Source organism: Oncorhynchus clarkii, chromosome 19 (assembly GCF_045791955.1).
Source record: "Oncorhynchus clarkii lewisi isolate Uvic-CL-2024 chromosome 19, UVic_Ocla_1.0, whole genome shotgun sequence".
In the NCBI taxonomy this organism is placed as follows: Eukaryota; Metazoa; Chordata; class Actinopteri; order Salmoniformes; family Salmonidae; genus Oncorhynchus; species Oncorhynchus clarkii.
In genome coordinates, this window is record NC_092165.1 from 63,072,455 (window position 1) to 63,090,162 (window position 17,708).

At 46.9% G+C, this 17,708-nt stretch overlaps 1 pseudogene; it reads right to left on the reverse strand.

Annotated features, from left to right (window-relative positions):
* Window positions 1-11,651, reverse strand: part of LOC139375476 (vam6/Vps39-like protein) — a 71,937-nt pseudogene extending 60,286 nt beyond the window's left edge.
* Between the last annotated feature and the right edge of the window lie 6,057 nt (window positions 11,652-17,708).

The following is a 17,708-nucleotide window of genomic DNA, read 5'->3' on the forward strand; positions in this document are numbered from 1 at the left end:
GAGAAGGATGGGGGGGGGGACTGGCTGAACTGAGGAGAAGAATGGGGGGGGGGACTGGCTGAACTGAGGAGAAGGATGGGGGGGACTGGCTGAACTGAGGAGAAGGATGGGGGGGGGACTGGCTGAACTGAGGAGAAGGATGGTGGGGGGGACTGGCTGAACTGAGGAGAAGGATGGGGGGGGGCTGGCTGAACTGAGGAGAAGGATGGGGGGGGGGACTGGCTGAACTGAGGAGAAGAATCGGGGGGGGGGACTGGCTGAACTGAGAAGAAGGATGGTGGGGGGACTGGAAGAACTGAGGAGAAGAATGGGGGGGGGGCTGGCTGAACTGAGGAGAAGGATGGGGGCGGGGACTGGCTGAACTGAGGAGAAGGATGGGGGGGGACTGGAAGAACTGAGGAGAAGAATGGGGGGGGGGCTGGCTGAACTGAGGAGAAGGATGGGGGGGACTGGCTGAACTGAGGAGAAGGATGGGGGGGGACTGGCTGAACTGAGGAGAAGGATGGGGGGGGACTGGCTGAACTGAGGAGAGGGATGGGGGGGGGGACTGGCTGAACTGAGGAGAAGAATGGGGTGGTGGGGGGGGGGACTGGCTGAACTGAGGAATAGGATGGGGGGGACTGGCTGAACTGAGGAGAAGGATGGGGGGGGGTGGGGACTGGCTGAACTGAGGAGAAGGATGGGGGGGGGGACTGGCTGAACTGAGGAGAAGGATGGTGGGGGGGACTGGCTGAACTGAGGAGAAGGATGGGGGGGGACTGGCTGAACTGAGGAGAAGGATGGGGGGGGACTGGCTGAACTGAGGAGAAGAATGGGGGAGGGACTGGCTGAACTGAGGAGAAGGATGGTGGGGGGGACTGGCTGAACTGAGGAGAAGGATGGGGGGGGGGACTGGCTGAACTGAGGAGAAGAATGGGGTGGTGGGGGGGGGACTGGCTGAACTGAGGAAAAGGATGGGGGGGTGGGGACTGGCTGAACTGAGGAGAAGGATGGGGGGGTGGGGACTGGCTGAACTGAGGAGAAGGATGGGAGGGGGGACTGGCTGAACTGAGGAGAAGGATGGTGGGGGGGACTGGCTGAACTGAGGAGAAGGATGGTGGGGGGGACTGGCTGAACTGAGGAGAAGGATGGGGGGGACTGGCTGAACTGAGAAGGATGGGGGGGAGACTGGCTGAACTGAGGAGAAGGATGGGGGGGGACTGGCTGAACTGAGGAGAAGGATGGGGGGGGGGACTGGCTGAACTGAGGAGAAGAATGGGGTGGTGGGGGGGGGGACTGGCTGAACTGAGGAATAGGATGGGGGGGGACTGGCTGAACTGAGGAGAAGGATGGGGGGGGTGGGGGGTGGGGACTGGCTGAACTGAGGAGAAGGATGGGGGGGTGGGGACTGGCTGAACTGAGGAGAAGGATGGGGGGGGGACTGGCTGAACTGAGGAGAAGGATGGTGGGGGGGACTGGCTGAACTGAGGAGAAGGATGGTGGGGGGGACTGGCTGAACTGAGGAGAAGGATGGGGGGGGGACTGGCTGAACTGAGGAGAAGGATGGGGGGGGGGGGACTGGCTGAACTGAGGAGAAGAATGGGGGGGGGACTGGCTGAACTGAGGAGAAGGATGGGGGGGACTGGCTGAACTGAGGAGAAGGATGGGGATGGGGGACTGGCTGAACTAAGGAGAAGGATGGGGGGGGGGGCTGACTGAACTGAGGAGAAGGATGGGGGGGGGACTGGCTGAAATGAGCAAAAGGATGGGGGGGAGGACTGGCTGAACTGAGGAGAAGGATGGGGGGGAGGACTGGCTGAACTGAGGAGAAGAATGGGGGGGGGGCTGGCTGAACTGAGGAGAAGGATGGGGGCGGGGACTGGCTGAACTGAGGAGAAGGATGGGGGGGGACTGGAAGAACTGAGCAAAAGGATGGGGGGGAGGACTGGCTGAACTGAGCAAAAGGATGGGGGGAGGACTGGCTGAACTGAGGAGAAGGATGGTGGGGGGACTGGAAGAACTGAGGAGAAGAATGGGGGGGGGGCTGGCTGAACTGAGGAGAAGGATGGGGGCGGGGACTGGCTGAACTGAGGAGAAGGATGGGGGGGGACTGGAAGAACTGAGGAGAAGAATGGGGGGGGGGGCTGGCTGAACTGAGGAGAAGGATGGGGGGGACTGGCTGAACTGAGAAGGATGGGGGGGAGACTGGCTGAACTGAGGAGAAGGATGGGGGGGGACTGGCTGAACTGAGGAGAAGGATGGGGGGGGGGGACTGGCTGAACTGAGGAGAAGAATGGGGTGGTGGGGGGGGGACTGGCTGAACTGAGGAAAAGGATGGGGGGGGACTGGCTGAACTGAGGAGAAGGATGGGGGGGTGGGGACTGGCTGAACTGAGGAGAAGGATGGGGGGGTGGGGACTGGCTGAACTGAGGAGAAGGATGGGGGGGGGACTGGCTGAACTGAGGAGAAGGATGGTGGGGGGGACTGGCTGAACTGAGGAGAAGGATGGTGGGGGGGACTGGCTGAACTGAGGAGAAGGATGGGGGGGGGACTGGCTGAACTGAGGAGAAGGATGGGGGGGGGACTGGCTGAACTGAGGAGAAGAATGGGGGGGGGGGACTGGCTGAACTGAGGAGAAGGATGGGGGGGACTGGCTGAACTGAGGAGAAGGATGGGGATGGGGGACTGGCTGAACTAAGGAGAAGGATGGGGGGGGGGGCTGACTGAACTGAGGAGAAGGATGGGGGGGGGGACTGGCTGAAATGAGCAAAAGGATGGGGGGGAGGACTGGCTGAACTGAGCAAAAGGATGGGGGGGAGGACTGGCTGAACTGAGCAAAAGGATGGGGGGAGGACTGGCTGAACTGAGGAGAAGGATGGGGGGGAGGACTGGCTGGACTGAGGAGAAGGATGGGGGGGACTGGCTGAACTGAGGAGAAGGATGGGGGGGGGACTGGCTGAACTGAGGAGAAGGATGGGGGGGGGACTGGCTGAACTGAGGAGAAGGATGGGGGGGGACTGGCTGAACTGAGGAGAAGGATGGGTGGGGGGGGCTGGCTGAACTGAGGAGAAGGATGGGGGGGGGGACTGGCTGAACTGAGGAGAAGGATGGGGGGGGGACTGGCTGAACTGAGGAGAAGGATGGGGGGGGGACTGGCTGAACTGAGGAGAAGGATGGGGGGGGGACTGGCTGAACTGAGGAGAAGGATGGTGGGGGGGACTGGCTGAACTGAGGAGAAGGATGGGGGGGGGACTGGCTGAACTGAGGAGAAGGATGGGGGGGGGACTGGCTGAACTGAGGAGAAGAATGGGGGGGGGGGACTGGCTGAACTGAGGAGAAGGATGGGGGGGACTGGCTGAACTGAGGAGAAGGATGGGGATGGGGGACTGGCTGAACTAAGGAGAAGGATGGGGGGGGGGGCTGACTGAACTGAGGAGAAGGATGGGGGGGGGGACTGGCTGAAATGAGCAAAAGGATGGGGGGGAGGACTGGCTGAACTGAGCAAAAGGATGGGGGGGAGGACTGGCTGAACTGAGCAAAAGGATGGGGGGAGGACTGGCTGAACTGAGGAGAAGGATGGGGGGGAGGACTGGCTGGACTGAGGAGAAGGATGGGGGGGACTGGCTGAACTGAGGAGAAGGATGGGGGGGGGACTGGCTGAACTGAGGAGAAGGATGGGGGGGGACTGGCTGAACTGAGGAGAAGGATGGGGGGGGACTGGCTGAACTGAGGAGAAGGATGGGGGGGGGGGCTGGCTGAACTGAGGAGAAGGATGGGGGGGGGGACTGGCTGAACTGAGGAGAAGGATGGGGGGGGGGGGACTGGCTGAACTGAGGAGAAGGATGGGGGGGGGGACTGGCTGAACTGAGGAGAAGGATGGGGGGGGGGGGGACTGGCTGAACTGAGGAGAAGGATAGGGGGGGGGGGGCTGGCTGAACTGAGGAGAAGGATGGGGGGGGGGGGGGACTGGCTGAACCCAGGGGGAGATCCAAGGTCTTAGAGTAAGCATTAATAGCAAATATCAGACAAATTATCAGACTATGTACTGTGTGTGTGTGTGTGTGTGTGTGTGTGTGTGTGTGTGTGTGTGTGTGTGTGTGTGTGTGTGTGTGTGTGTGTGTGTGTGTGTGTGTGTGTGTGTTTGTGTGATGAGCATGACCGTGAATATAGAGATGTGTGGACATAACGCTTGGCCGATTCTCTTCCTGTCCAGCCTCCTGCCAAAACCACACGATTGGTCGGCTCAATGTAAACGAGGAAATTGCTGTTTGAATTGAAACCTCCGTAGCTTGGAGCCTTCATTTCCCCTTTCAGACTGTTACTTCTGCATTCCAACGATGCAGACGGAAGACAAAGAGTCTTTAAAAACAAAAAAAGACTTCATTTGCATCTTCTTTTGTCTGAAAAAGGCCTTTAGCAAAGCGGACACGTTCAGGGCAAAATAGACAGCTCCACATTATGTTCCCCAGGTCACCTGTACTCAAACTAACAACACAGCATGTCCTGGGTTGGGTTGTCCTCAGTTGGTTGAGTATGGTGCTTGCAATGGCAGGACAGTGGGTTCGATTCCCTGGACAACCCATATGAAAACGTGTATGTACGGTTGAACTAAGTCGGGATAAAAGCATCTGCTAAAATGGGATATATTTATTATATATTAACTGTAAGATATAAAATGACACTGAGGACAAGAGAAAAAAAGAATGAAACATTGTTTATAGAAAAGAGAGTGATTGTGGATGAGAGAGCTAACAAGGAGTCCCTGTCTAAAATACAATCCCCTCAAAACTCATCTCACCTACCAGATAGGACCATCAAACCGGAATCTAATACCCCTGTCGTCCAGCAGGGGGCAGTAACAACCAACCTGGACGACAGGGGTATTACAACCAAACTGCCTCCTCCAACCACTAGGCTACCCTGCCTCCTCCAACCACCAGGCTACCCTGCCTCCTCCAACCACCAGGCTACCCTGCCTCCTCCAACCACCAGGCTACCCTGCCTCCTCCAACCACCAGGCTACCCTGCCTCCTCCAACCACCAGGCTACCCTGCCTCCTCCAACCACCAGGCTACCCTGCCTCCTCCAACCACCAGGCTACCCTGCCTCCTCCAACCACCAGGCTACCCTGCCTCCTCCAACCACCAGGCTACCCTGCCTCCTCCAACCACCAGGCTACCCTGCCTCCTCCAACCACCAGGCTACCCTGCCTCCTCCAACCACCTGATGTGAAGTGCCTAGTCCACGTAATCGCCCCCCAGATTGGATTCTAATGTCACACGGGTCCGTCCGTTCCCCTCCCTCCCCATCTGATTTGTTACATATGTGATATTAGACTGGAGGATGAGCATTACAGAGTGAACAGTAGGATTTTAGGTGGTCATCTCTAGTCAGCAGATGGCAGTATTGCAGCTCTTGTTAAAGTCGTTTAATCACGAGTCCAGAGGACTCATATCAACAGTATTAAGGGAGTAACACTGGGCTGTATCAGTATCTGATGGAGAATTACTTCTACTTGATAAAAGTCATGTAACTCTCTGACTACGGAAGGCACAGTACTACATAGAGTCATGACCACATGGAACTCTATTCCACAGTACTACATAGAGACATGACCACATGGAACTCTATTCCACAGTACTACATAGAGCCATGACTACATGGAACTCTACTCCACAGTACTACATAGAGCCATGACTACATGGAACTCTATTCCACAGTACTACATAGAGCCATGACCACATGGAACTCTATTCCACAGTACTACATAGAGTCATGACTACATGGAACTCTATTCCACAGTACTACATAGAGCCATGACTACATGGAACTCTACTCCACAGTACTACATAGAGCCATGACCACATGGAACTCTATTCCACATCAAGGAACTCATGCCAGCTGTAAAATTAGATTTAAAAAAACATTTTTTTTTTTTTAAAACACCTTATTGGACAGCGGGGACTGTGAAGCAACAAACATTGGCACAGACACACACACGATAACATACGCACTACACACACACGCATACACATGGATTTAGTACTGTATATATGTGGTAGTGGTGGGGGAGGGGCCTGAGGACACACAGTCAATGTATTGTAATGTTTTTAAAATTGTATAAACTGCCTTCATTTTTGCTGGACCCCAGGAAGAGTAGCTGCTGCCTTGGCAGGAACTAATGGGGATCCATAATAAACCCTAGGAAGAGTAGCTGCTGCCTTGGCAGGAACTAATGGGGATCCATAATAAACCCCAGGAAGAGTAGCTGCTGCCTTGGCAGGAACTAATGGGGATCCATAATAAACCCCAGGAAGAGTAGCTGCTGCCTTGGCAGGAACTTATGGGGATCCATAATAAATACAAAAACAAATTATAATTTTCTGTAGACTTCTATAGGAAGTCTAACATAGCTATAGCCTACATCCATTCACATCAGACAGTGTCCTAATGTCCTAACCTACTAATGCATATGGCACTTTGTATGGTACACCCTCAATTCACGATCAACCCCATTAACCACCTTGGTCCTATTTCATATGTCGCCTTGGCTTGCAGGCCACTGAGGTGAAAGCCTTGGCTTGCAGGCCACTGAGGTGAAAGCCTTGGCTTGCAGGCCACTGAGGTGAAAGCCTTGGCTTGCAGGCCACTGAGGTGAAAGCCTGGTGGTGCCTACCCATGAAGCGACTACGCCCCCTCCTGGTGGGGAGATGTTAGCCTACACTATCACTAGTTGGCTGTATTCTTATGCCTACAGCGTTCTAAAGGCTTTATAATAATCATCCACTTCATCACATTAGTTTTGAATCGAGCAACAAGGAAAGCAACAGTTTTTTCTCAACAAAAAAAGTCTTGACACGAAGTGGGTTCGAACCCATGGTTAAAGTACACTATGGACTTGGTCAACCACTTCAGCAGTGGGCCACTATGGTCTTGGAGTCAACCACTTCAGCAGTGGGCCACTATGGTCTTGGTCAACCACTTCAGCAGTGGGCCACTATGGCCTTGGAGTCAACCACTTCAGCAGTGGGCCACTATGGGTCAACCACTTGGAGCCACTATGGACTTGGTCAACCACTTCAGCAGTGGGCCACTATGGTCTTGGAGTCAACCACTTCAAGTGGGCCACTATGGTCTTGGAGTCAACCACTTCAGCAGTGGGCCACTATGGACTTGGTCAACCACTTCAGCAGTGGGCCACTATGGTCTTGGAGTCAACCACTTCAGCAGTGGGCCACTATGGACTTGGTCAACCACTTCAGCCACCTAAAAGTGATGGTGATCATGGCTGATATTTGACAAAGGCTCTTTGCTTTTCTTTTCACGATGCATGATAAATGTCCATATTTCATCCATAAAACCACATGGTTTTCGTTAAAACCGCAGTAACATCTGCACGTGACCAATAAACGTGATAAACAGATAAACAGATAACGTGGCAGTTGTTTCATACATGTGAAAATGTCTAACATTAGTAGTAGTCTTGCCAAGGATCAATGTTGGCACACAACATTCTGTTACAGACCAAAAGGAACAAACGCAAACCTTGAATTTCTAGGTTTAAAATATCCCTCTAGTGGTTGGTGGTTTGACCTATTTTAAGAAATACCATTGGTTGGTGGAAATAAAGTCTAAACTCTTTGATAGGCTGATTAAAATTGTAAAAAAAAAAAAAATGTTTCAGAATATAAATCACTGTCACCTGGCGAGGTTAGCACAGGGCTAATGTTAGCTATGTTATCTTATGGGACCAGCTATAATTTAGCATTCTCTCCCGTGCAAGTTAAGCGACAATTTTTTTTTAAATTCGAAAAATTAGTTTAAATTTAAAATGGCTGCTTATGTTCGCAAGTACGGCCCCATCATTTTCACGTTCCAACCATAACACGCCGAGTAGTCCAAATAGAAAACGAAGTGACATTCAGTCTGTAGACGACAAAACATAGCCAACAGTAATTCATTGGTTTTAGTGTTTAAAGTAATATTGCATCGTAAGTGTGAAGTAGGCTACACAAAAACTTGAAACAAAAAAGAAGTAGCAAGTCTGGAGACAAACAATATGGCGTAAAGTCATTTAAGCATATCCATTATCTAATACCAGAAAGGCAGGATATGAATGTACATACTGCTGAGCCACGGGAAAGAAACTATAACAAGGGAACATAAGTACCCATATCAATGGGGATGTCAGTCCAGTTGAGGGCACACTTCTGAGTGCAGACCCCCTCCTCGTTGAGCACCACCGTGAGGTCATCCTGGCCCACCGCCACCTTCCCATCAGCCAGGGGAACCACCAGGGGCTCCAGCTGCTTCCCCGTGGGGAAGAGCTCCTTGATGGAGCCACGGCCATCCATCTGGAGGATAACAGGGGAGAGGTCTGAGGATACAGAGGGGTAAAAACACACAACCTCCTTCTATCCACTCCTGTCCTGATTCGGAGCTGAAACCACTGACCAGGTGAATTATAAGCTTCGACCATACCATTGTTAACTTGTCAAGCCTTCTCCGATCAGTGCAGACGAAGAGGGTAAATTGAGAAAGAGGTCAAAGCCCCTCTTCAGAATAATAGCTCGTATACATAATATATCATATTAGAAGATGTCTCCCACAGGTTCACATGAAATCCACACACAGTGTTTCCTGTTTTGTGCCCCACTGACCCGGATGAGGTAGTAGTCCCTCTTGAAGCCTACACAGATGGAGTTCTCACACCAGGCCATGGACTTCGGGATGTCTGGAGCAGAAAAGTCCCCCTGAAAGACAAACAAACAACACTTATTGGTTAATACTTATTGGTTAACAAAATCCTTCTAAATGTGAGGTCTGCATTTTCCTCAATCGTTCCCATGTTCTCTGGTAAGAGTCTGTCCACTCACACGCCCATCTTGAAGGCCTGGAATTTCGTGATTTTATGGGTAAGGTCATTTGGCCTTCAAGAGGAGCCCAATCTGCCAGGCCACCTGCCAGGCCACCGAGGCCACCTGCCAGGCCACCGAGGCCACCTGCCAGGCCACCGAGGCCATCTGCCAGGCCACCGAGGCCATCTGCCAGGCCACCGAGGCCATTAACCAAAATAGCCAACTTAAATTGATTTGAAAAACACTAGCTATTCTGTTAAGAAAAACATAAGTGTATGTAAATGCCCATAAATAAAGATCCTGTCAAGCTCTGTCAGGTTGGACGGGGAGCATCGCTGCAAGGTTGGACAAGGAGCATCGCTGCAAGGTTGGACAGGGAGCGTCGCTGCAAGGTTGGACAGGGAGCATCGCTGCAAGGTTGGACGGGGACTCCCTGTCTCACCTGTAGCTCATAGAACTCCCTGTCTCACCTGTAGCTCGTAGAACTCCCTGTCTCACCTGTAGCTCGTAGAACTCCCAGTCTCACCTGTAGCTCATAGAACTCCCAGTCTCACCTGGAGCTCATAGAACTCCCCATCTCACCTGTAGCTCATAGAACTCCCTGTCTCACCTGTAGCTCATAGAACTCCCTGTCCTTCCAGTAGTACAGCTGAAGCTTCTTCTTCACTGCAACACACATCCTCAGCTGGGCCTCTCCTGAAGGGGACAGCTGCAGGAAGAAGAAGAAGAAGAAGAAGAAGAAGGGGAAAACATAAATATGTGATACAATTTCACATCTTTACAGGAGCTACAGATAAATACAATGAACTGGTTGGCATCAAGACATTTACAAACTATGGTCTATTTTACCTGCAGGTCACAGGCGAAGAGCGTTGCCCCTTTGGCCTTGGAGACTACAGTAATCTGCTGAAAGGTCAATAGGTCGTGGACATGGATGTTGTTCTCTGTAGAGAGGAACACACACGCAGACACACACGTACGCATGCACAGACACACACAAACAGACAATATTTAAAACAACCTTTGACCTATGGATTACTGAGATAACCAAACCTCATGTTCATGTGAACAATATGGCCGTTTGTTTGCTGAGGAAAATGTTTTACCTAGTAGACTGATGAGGATCTTGTACTGTGAGACAATGAAGAGCTGCGAGGAACAGAAGAAAGAGACCAGAGGTGGTGACTGAGATGGTGACAATGGTAACCTGAGTGAGTGTCAGTCTGTGAAGTCACCAACTCCTTGTCAGTCAAGGGCAGAAACGGAGTTGGCCATAGCACATCACAGATCTGGGACAACAGTGTCACCTAGATTTTGTCTCAATCTACGCTACTTTTTGTTATTTGTAATTCCTGTCACATCAACAGAATGTGAAGTGTGCCTACATTACCAGAGACAAGTCACTGAAAGGGGTCCTCTTGGGACAGTTCCTTAAAAGCCTGGAGGGGGGGGGGACAGAGAGAGAGAGACCTCCCAGCCCCCTCCATCCCCACTTCATCTGCCTACCTGCTGGATCTTCTTGGAGAAGTTCTTGTTGGATTTCTCCAGAGTCACCTCAAACCTGTTGGTACCTACGAGTAAGAAAGAGAGAGCGGATATGTTTCCTTGTTTGAGACATCTGCTACGAGATGGACGTAATAACACTGGAAACTATTGCACACCGAAGCCAACAATACACACACAAAAACACAGGACAGAGGCTAAAAGCAGAGGTCTCTCTCTCTCTCATTCACCTGCATCCTTTTTGATTCTGTAGAGCAGCAGATGGCCTGGTTTGGTCCCAACTAGAAGCCAGTCCTCTGTGACGTGATAGGAAATAGGAAATAGAAGGACCTCAGCATGGTCATGTCCCAAACGGCACCCGTTTCCTTATGTAGTGCACTACTCTTGATAAGAACCAATAGGAATTAGGGTGCCATTTGGAACACACACTATGAGGACATCAACTGGGAGCCATTAAAATACAATGCTATTCACTAAATATGACTTGGTCTCTAATAAATCTCTCTGTCATCGACAGGGTGGCCCAAGACAGGGTGACTTTGTTTACAATGATCTGTCACCTCAAAACTCATCAAGCTATAAACTGGTAAAGATATCAGCTGGCTAACGTTAAAATGGTAAACAAACCAGCCAGCTAGAGTGGTCTTGTGTTGTTAGTTAGTTAAGATGATAGATAGATATAGAGATAGAGATAGAGAGAGAGATGACAATATCAACTTACCCCAGGCCGCAAGGCAGTCAATCTGGAGAGGCAGTTTCTCCAGGATAGGTACCGGTTCGTAAGCGTCATGCATTGTGGAGCTTTCCTGCTAGCTATATGCTAATGTTTACTTAGCCAATCAGTATGACAATAAAAAAAACACTGTCACGTTGAGCAACGTTACAAGGCACAACTACAATACCATGTCTCCTCTCTCCACCACCCAACCGATCAAACCGTTTATTTCATCCGTATTGGTGACTTGAAGATAATTCCTGTCACTTCGTTGAAGCCATGACATCCAAGCAAGTTAAATCCAAAAATTAATCACGAAGAAATTCGTCTATCCAGCTAGCTGAGTTAGCGTTAACAAACACACACAAATGCTAACGAAGCTAGCTAGCAAGCCAACTAAATTCCATATCCATCATCCCATTACTAGTCTTGACCCGATCACTTGATAAACTTACATTTTGACAAGAAAATCAGAAATGACTAGATAAATAATATTCGTGCAAATTACTCTGTTTGCTAAAATGTTAAATAAAAAAAGGCTAGCTAGCTGGCTGGCTAGTTCCGTCTGCTACAGACTCGGGTTCTGCAGACATGTGACTGAAGTCGGTACAACTCACCAGGGACGAATTAAAACAAGACGCACATTCACGATCCGTTAAGCACCGGGTCGAGGAGAGAATACCGTGCATTGATGTAGGAAGCTTGGGTGAACAACACGCAGGTCAATTCCATCTCAAATGAATACTATTTACATGTTGTATTCATTTTGTATAATAATAACAACGTGGGATTAATATAAATACACTTTAATCGCAGGATAAACAGCAAAAAGACATACAATAACCTTACAAATAAGAAATTACAATACAGACTCACCTCAATGTTGTCCTTATTTCCTGCTACAAAAACATACCAAACCCCTGGCTGCAATGCATGACAATCTAACAATACAAAACCATATAGTGTACAATAATAAATGACTAGTCCTGGACTGGCCACATATTACAGTTGAATAAATGACTAGTCCTGGACTGGCCACATATTACAGTTGAATAAATGACTAGTCCTGGACTGGCCACATATTACAGTTGAATAAATGACTAGTCCTAGACTGGCCACATATTACAGTTGAATAAATGACTAGTCCTAGACTGGCCACATATTACAGTTGAATAAATGACTAGTCCTAGACTGGCCACATATTACAGTTGAATAAATGACTAGTCCTGGACTGGCCACATATTACAGTTGAATAAATGACTAGTCCTGGACTGGCCACATATTACAGTTGAATAAATGACTAGTCCTGGACTGGCCACATATTACAGTTGAATAAATGACTAGTCCTGGACTGGCCACATATTACAGTTGAATAAATGACTAGTCCTAGACTGGCCACATATTACAGTTGAATAAATGACTAGTCCTAGACTGGCCACATATTACAGTTGAATAAATGACTAGTCCTGGACTGGCCACATATTGCAGTTGAATAAATTACTTGTCATATACCTAAAATTACCTTAGGTGGTGGCAGAATACTGTGGCAGAATAGATTGAATAGAGTGGCAGAATAGATTGAATAGAGTGGCAGAATAGATTAAATAGAGTGGCAGAATAGATTGGCAGAATAGAGTGGCAGAATAGATTGGCAGAATAGAGTGGCAGAATAGATTGGCAGAATAGATTAAATAGAGTGGCAGAATAGATTGGCAGAATAGATTGAATAGAGTGGCAGAATAGATTGAATAGAGTGGCAGAATAGATTAAATAGAGTGGCAGAATAGATTGGCAGAATAGATTGGCAGAATAGAGTGGCAGAATAGATTGAACAGAGTGGCAGAATAGAGTGGCAGAATAGATTGAATAGAGTGGCAGAATAGATTGAATAGAGAGGCAGAATAGATTGAATAGCGAGGCAGAATAGATTGAATAGAGTGGTAGAATAGATTGAATAGAGTGGCAGAATAGATTGAATAGAGTGGCAGAATAGACTGGCAGACATAGAGTGGCAGAATAGATTGAATAGAGTGGCAGCATCCTGAATAGACTGGCACATATTACAGTTGAATAAATGACTAGTCCTGGACTGGCCACATATTGCAGTTGAATAAATTACTTGTCATATACCTAAAATTACCTTAGGTGGTGGCAGAATACTGTGGCAGAATAGATTGAATAGAGTGGCAGAATAGATTAAATAGAGTGGCAGAATAGATTAAATAGAGTGGCAGAATAGATTGGCAGAATAGATTGGCAGAATAGATTGGCAGAATAGATTGGCAGAATAGAGTGGCAGAATAGATTGGCAGAATAGATTAAATAGAGTGGCAGAATAGATTGGCAGAATAGATTGAATAGAGTGGCAGAATAGATTGAATAGAGTGGCAGAATAGATTAAATAGAGTGGCAGAATAGATTGGCAGAATAGATTGGCAGAATAGAGTGGCAGAATAGATTGAACAGAGTGGCAGAATAGAGTGGCAGAATAGATTGAATAGAGTGGCAGAATAGATTGAATAGAGAGGCAGAATAGATTGAATAGCGAGGCAGAATAGATTGAATAGAGTGGTAGAATAGATTGAATAGAGTGGCAGAATAGATTGAATAGAGTGGCAGAATAGATTGGCAGAATAGAGTGGCAGAATAGATTGAATAGAGTGGCAGCATAGATTGAATAGAGAGGCAGATTATATTGAATAGAGTGGCAGAATAGATTGGCAGAATAGAGTGGCAGAATAGATTGAATAGAGTGGCAGAATAGATTGAATAGAGAGGCAGAATAGATTGAATAGAGTGGCAGAATATATTAAATAGAGTGGCAGAATAGATTGAATAGAGTGGCAGAATAGATTGAATAGAGTGGCAGAATAGATTGAATAGAGAGGCAGATTATATTGAATAGAGTGGCAGAATAGATTGGCAGAATAGAGTGGCAGAATAGATTGAATAGAGTGGCAGAATAGATTGAATAAAGTGGCAGAATAGATTGAATAGAGTGGCAGAATAGATTGAATAGAGAGGCAGAATAGATTGAATAGAGTGGCAGAATAGATTGGCAGAATAGATTGAATAGAGTGGCAGAATAGATTGGCAGAATACATTGGCAGAATAGAGTGGCAGAATAGATTGGCAGAATAGAGTGGCAGTATAGATTGGCAGAATAGATTGGCAGAATAGATTGGCAGAATAGAGTGGCAGAATAGATTGGCAGAATAGATTAAATAGAGTGGCAGAATATATTGGCAGAATAGATTGAATAGAGTGGCAGAATAGATTGAATAGAGTGGCAGAATAGATTGAATAGAGTGGCAGAATAGATTGGCAGAATAGATTGGCAGAATAGAGTGGCAGAATAGATTGAACAGAGTGGCAGAATAGAGTGGCAGAATAGATTGAATAGAGTGGCAGAATAGATTGAATAGAGAGGCAGAATAGATTGAATAGCGAGGCAGAATAGATTGAATAGAATGGCAGAATAGATTGAATAGAGTGGCAGAATATATTGAATAGAGTGGCAGAATATATTGGCAGAATAGAGTGGCGGAATAGATTGAATAGAGTGGCAGCATAGATTGAATAGAGAGGCAGAATAGATTGAATAGAGTGGCAGAATAGATTGGCAGAATAGAGTGGCAGAATAGATTGAATAGAGTGGCAGAATAGATTGAATAGAGTGGCAGAATAGATTGAATAGAGTGGCAGAATAGATTAAATAGAGTGGCAGAATAGATTGAATAGAGTGGCAGAATAGATTGGCAGAATAGAGTGGCAGAATAGATTGAATAGAGTGGCAGAATAGATTGAATAGAGTGGTAGAATAGATTGAATAGAGTGGCAGAATAGATTAAATAGAGTGGCAGAATAGATTGAATAGAGAGGCAGACTAGATTGAATAGAGTGGCAGAATAGATTAAATAGAGTGTCAGAATAGATTGAATAGAGTGGCAGAATAGATTGAATAGAGTGGCAGAATAGATTGAATAGAGTGGCAGAATAGACTGGCAGAATAGATTGAATAGAGTGGCAGAATAGATTGAATAGAGTGGCAGAATAGATTGAATAGAGTGGCAGAATAGATTAAATAGAGTGGCAGAATAGATTGAATATAGTGGCAGAATAGATTGGCAGAATAGATTGAATAGAGTGGCAGAATAGACTGAATAGAGTGGCAGAATAGATTAAATAGAGAGGCAGAATAGATTGAATAGAGTGGCAGAATAGATTGTCAGAATAGATTGAATAGAGTGGCAGAATAGAGTGGCAGAATAGATTGGCAGAATAGATTGGCAGAATAGATTGGCAGAATAGAGTGGCAGAATAGATTGGCAGAATAGATTAAATAAAGTGGCAGAATATATTGGCAGAATAGATTGAATAGAGTGGCAGAATAGATTGAATAGAGTGGCAGAATAGATTGAATAGAGTGGCAGAATAGATTGGCAGAATAGATTGGCAGAATAGAGTGGCTGAATAGATCGAACAGAGTGGCAGAATAGAGTGGCAGAAAATATTGAATAGAGTGGCAGAATAGATTGAATAGAGAGGCAGAATAGAGTGGCAGAATAGATTGAATAGAGTGGCAGAATAGATTGAATAGAAAATATTGAATAGAGTGGCAGAATATATTGGCAGAATAGAGTGGCGGAATAGATTGAATAGAGTGGCAGCATAGATTGAATAGAGTGGCAGAATAGATTGGCAGAATAGAGTGGCAGAATATATTGAATAGAGTGGGAGAATAGATTGAATAGAGAGGCAGAATAGATTGAATAGAGTGGCAGAATAGGTTAAATAGAGTGGCAGAATAGATTGAATAGAGTGGCAGAATAGATTGGCAGAATAGAGTGGCAGAATAGATTGAATAGAGAGGCAGAATAGATTGAATAGAGTGGCAGAATAGATTGAATAGAGTGGCAGAATAGATTGAATAGAGTGGCAGAATAGATTGAATAGAGTGGCAGAATAGATTGAATAGAGTGGCAGAATAGATTGAATAGAGTGGCAGAATAGATTGAATAGAGTGGCAGAATAGATTGAATAGAGTGGCAGAATAGATTGAATAGAGTGGCAGAATAGATTGAATAGTGGCAGCAGAGATTGAATAGAGTGGCAGAATAGATTGAATAGTGGCAGCAGAGATTGAATAGAGTGGCAGAATAGATTGAATAGAGTGGCAGAATAGACTGGCAGAATAGATTGAATAGAGTGGCAGAATAGATTGAATAGAGTGGCAGAATAGACTGGCAGAATAGATTGAATAGAGTGGCAGAATAGATTGAATAGAGTGGCAGAATAGATTTAATAGAGTGGCAGAATATATTGAATAGAGTGGAAGAATAGATTGAATAGAGTGGCAGAATAGATTAAATAGAGTGGCAGAATAGATTGAATAGAGTGGCAGAATAGATTGAATAGAGTGGCAGAATAGACTGGCAGAATAGATTGAATAGAGTGGCAGAATAGATTGGCAGAATAGAATAGATTGAATAGAGTGGCAGAATAGACTGAATAGAGTGGCAGAATAGATTGAATTGGCAGAATAGATTGAATAGAGTGGCAGAATAGATTGGCAGAATAGATTGAATAGAGTGGCAGAATAGATTGGCAGAATAGATTGAATTGGCAGAATAGTGGCAGAATAGATTGAATAGAGAGGCAGAATAGATTGAATAGAGTGGCAGAATAGATTGAATAGAGTGGCAGAATAGATTGAATAGAGTGGCAGAATAGATTGAATAGAGAGGCAGAATAGATTGAATAGAGTGGCAGAATACCATACATACAAAATAGAATACAAATATAATTATAATGCACTCATGGCTAATATCAGACAAGTGATCCTACTGTACCTAGTGTGTGGCAATACTAGTATAGCTAGGTGGCAGTGGCAGACAGGGCAGACTGACTCACTCACTCTCTGGGCCACGTGACGTAGGCTGTTTGAGTCCCAACTTGCACCCTATTACCTATGTAGTGCACTACTTTTGACCAGGGCCTATAAGAAATAGGTTTCCATTTGGGATTTAGCCCTAGATTATAATATAGGTACAGTACTGTCAGCCCACTCATCACTATACTGTACAGTACTGTCAGCCCACTCATCACTATACTGTCCAGTACTGTCAGCCCACTCATCACTATACAGTACAGTACTGTCAGCCCACTCATCACTCTACAGTACAGTACTGTCAGCCCACTCATCACCACAGTACAGTACTGTCAGCCCACTCTACTCTACAGTACAGTACTGTCAGCCCACTCATCACTCTACAGTACAGTACTGTCAGCCCACTCATCACTCGACAGTACAGTACTGTCAGCCCACTCATCACTCTACAGTACAGTACTGTCAGCCCAGCCCACTCATCACTCTACAATACAGTACTGTCAGCCCAGCCCACTCACCACTCTACAGTACAGTACTGTCAGCCCACTCATCACTATACAGTACAGTACTGTCAGCCCACTCATCACTCTACAGTACAGTACTGTCAGCCCAGCCCACTCATCACTCTACAGTACAGTACTGTCAGCACACTCATCACTATACTGTACAGTACTGTCAGCCCACTCATCACTCTACAGTACAGTACTGTCAGCCCAGCCCACTCATCACTATACAGTACAGTACTGTCAGCCCACTCATCACT